Raw genomic sequence first — 3,317 nt, forward strand, 5'->3', positions numbered from 1 at the left:
TCATTTTTTCCATCATTTTTTTTGGAGGGCTATTTTTGGCAGCATAAAATTAAATTACTATCTTTTAAAATTTTTTATTTTCCCTTTTTGGTTGAAGGCTCAGCGTGTGAAAGTTCCTGGACCAGGGATTGAACCCTCCCCACAGCAGAAACATTAGATCTTTAACCCGCTGCGCCACCAGGGAACTCTCACATTTTTATCGTAATGGGCCTTACGTACTACTTGATGCTGCAATTAATATTTATATGCGTTGAATATTTGAATATCTGCTACTGGCTTTCAGTTTGTAAAGTCAAAGTGTTTTGGACACTTTACTAAATTACCCATGGAAGATGTCCTCCAGGGCCCTGGGTCCTGCTAGTTTGCTCAGTAGTTTCTGGAGAGGTTGACCCAGGAGAAAACCTTCCCCTACTTCACCTCTTCTTTCCCTTCTTCCCACGTGGGGAGGGTGAGAGGCTTGCCATCCTCATGGGATGTCCCCCTAAGCCTGAGCCTAGACTTTTTAAAGAGATCTCCAGAGCCTGTGGTCCTTTGCTTTGGATTCCTTCTCTCCTGGCCACTCCTGGGATCTTTGCTTGGCGTTGCCTACAGTTTCCTATGACCCCCCCATTAATGGTGGGTGGATCTACCTCTAAGATGTCCCAGGGGTGAGTCCCTCACTTCAGACGCTGCAGATGAAGGTTTCAGGCTGTACTTTAAGGAAGACATTTTGTTCATGGGTGTCTAAAGTAAGACTTCTGGAATGTGTCCTGTTTTTTATTAGTCTAACAGCCCCAGGCATCCACGTTGTCAATCTCTACGCCCCGCTTGTCAGCGCCCCAGCGGCTGACTCATCCAGCCCGTGCAAAGCATCGGCGTCACTACGCTGAGACTTCTGCCAAATGAATGCTAGGTAGCTCTTCTGGGAAGAGTCATGTTTCTGATTGCAGCTGGCCATTTATCAAGGGTCTGGCATTTGCCTAATCTCATCTGTTGGCCCAGGATATGCCATCTCCGTGCTCTGATTAAGCTTTCCCTCCCACACCTCATTGCGTTCCTCATCCACATTCCTCAGTCCAGTCTTATTTCAGGAGATAGCATTGTACTCCAATCTCATATAATTGTCATTCCAGTGTGACTCAACGATTTCCAACAAAACAGTGAATACTCCAAATACTCCTTGGAAGAGTAAGAACTGTTGGAATCATTGAATCATAACAAGGTAGAGTTGCCAGGGATCTTGAGGTCGCCCTGTACAGTTTTCTCCCACTCCCAGGTGGACAAATGAAGCACACAGGGATTAACTGTCTTGCCAAGATCTCATAGCAAAAAGTAGAGGCAGATCTGGACCAACAGAAATATACAAGTATCAAAGAGGTAGGGTATTCTCAGGACAATGGAAATAATTGCAAATTCTGGTAAGTATTTTGGAATTCCCTCCCACAGATAGTAAGCAGCTGGCCCTTGTCTTCACTGAGGATAAGATATGGGAGTGGGGGGAGTTGTTAATTACAGTTTGAGTTTTTATGTAAAAGGAGTACTCCATGCAAATGTTTCAATCTCAGAAGCAGTGAATGGTGGGGGAGAGTGGGAACGCCTTTCTGGAAGACTCCAAGCACAGGAGGTGCCCCTATCAGGGGCGATCATCATGCTCAGGGGTGGGGGTGGGGAGCACTCCGTGATATTGTATAATTTCTGTGATGACGAGAGCTGCCTGGCCGCTGCACCAGGTGCCGGCTGCCTGCGTGGGAGCGGATTCCTTCGGGCATCAAATGCTCTCCCCGCAGTATCTCATCAAGGGGTCCACGTATCAGATCACAAGATCCGCCCCTGGGAAACAGGCAGCAAAGGCGCACGAATTTCTAAATAGTAGAAATCCGATTTTCCTGAGACATCCCTGGGAACAAAGCATGGAAGAATCATCAAGATAGTTAAAAACTTGAAGATCAGCCTATTTATCTCTTCAAGAGAATTTTGAGCTATTTCCCTGACGTTTAAAGTTGAGCAAAGAGAATTCCTGCTATGGTGCAAGGGGATCGTTGGCGTTTCTGGAACACTGGGACCTAGGTTTGATCCCCGGCTAGGCACAGTGGGTAGAGGATCTGGTGCTGCAGCTGTGGTATAGATTGCAGGTGCCGCGGGGATCTGATCCCTGGGCCAGGAACTCCATACACTGCGAGGCAAAAAAAAAAAAAAAAAAAAAAAAAAAAAAAAAAAAAAGGTGGTCAAAGGATGCGCTTCTAGAGTCCTTTCTGCGTTCACTTCAGGTATCTTTGAGGAAGTGCCCTCTCCCCCTTAATAGTAATAAATCACCAGAAAGCAGTTGTGAGGGGTTATTTATAACTCCCTGGGAGCCCATGGCCCTTGGCTGGGGCCTGGGCTGAATGATCTAGGGTCAGACTGAGTTCCATCACCTGGGTGTCTGCTGCCCTGTTCCCAGTAGTGGAAGCTATACAAAGCGCTTAGGAAGCACTTACTGAGAGCAGTGACTGCGCTCCCCTCCCCTCCGGGCCCTTCCTCTGATAGCCTGAATAAAAGGAGAGAGTTCACATCTCCTGGACAGTGGTCCAGGGAATGCACTGCACCCTTTCCTCAGGATGTACTTAGTGCATTCTAATCTTGCGAAAGACTAACTCCCTGAACTTTAAGGTTAGAAATAATTAGACAAGAAAATCCCTTCCCTTGATTTCTTGTAACTGTCAACAATGATGAGTAGTGAAAACATTGTTCCAGGTCAGCCTTCTCACTCTCCGTGAACCTTTGCTCCATATTGTTTATAGAAAGAATATGACATTTCTGGCATGATAAGGTGCGCGTTGCTATTTCTGCCTTTGGACAGTTCTTTGTGCTTTGCTGTCCATCTCAAGAACCCAGATAGCTCCAGAAACCTAAATAAATGCTGTGATTCCTCCAGATTGTTCAACACACTCTCCCTGTCATTCGTTTCTCCTTCATTACAGAAAATACCTCCTTCTGTCTTCACCAAGCCATTTCGGAAAAATTCAAACCTTGGCAACAATAGATAGCTTCATATCTCCTGTCTTGATTGCTTTAGAGGTTAACCATACAGAAAGCAACATTTCATTTTCAAGCTCTGAAGGATCTTAAGGTGGCCTCATCCTGTTTTCCCTTTTTTCTCTTTTCATCATTTATACACACACACACACACACACACACACACACACACACACACACACACACATTTTTTTGTCTTTGCCTTTTCTAGGGCCGCTCCCATGGCATATGGAGGTTCCCAGGCTAGGGGTCGAATCAGAGCTGTAGTCACCGGCCTACGCCACAGCCACAGCAACGTGGGATCCCAGCTGCGTCTTTGACCT

The sequence above is a fragment of the Sus scrofa genome, chromosome 1 (assembly GCF_000003025.6).
Source record: "Sus scrofa isolate TJ Tabasco breed Duroc chromosome 1, Sscrofa11.1, whole genome shotgun sequence".
NCBI lineage: Eukaryota > Metazoa > Chordata > Mammalia > Artiodactyla > Suidae > Sus > Sus scrofa.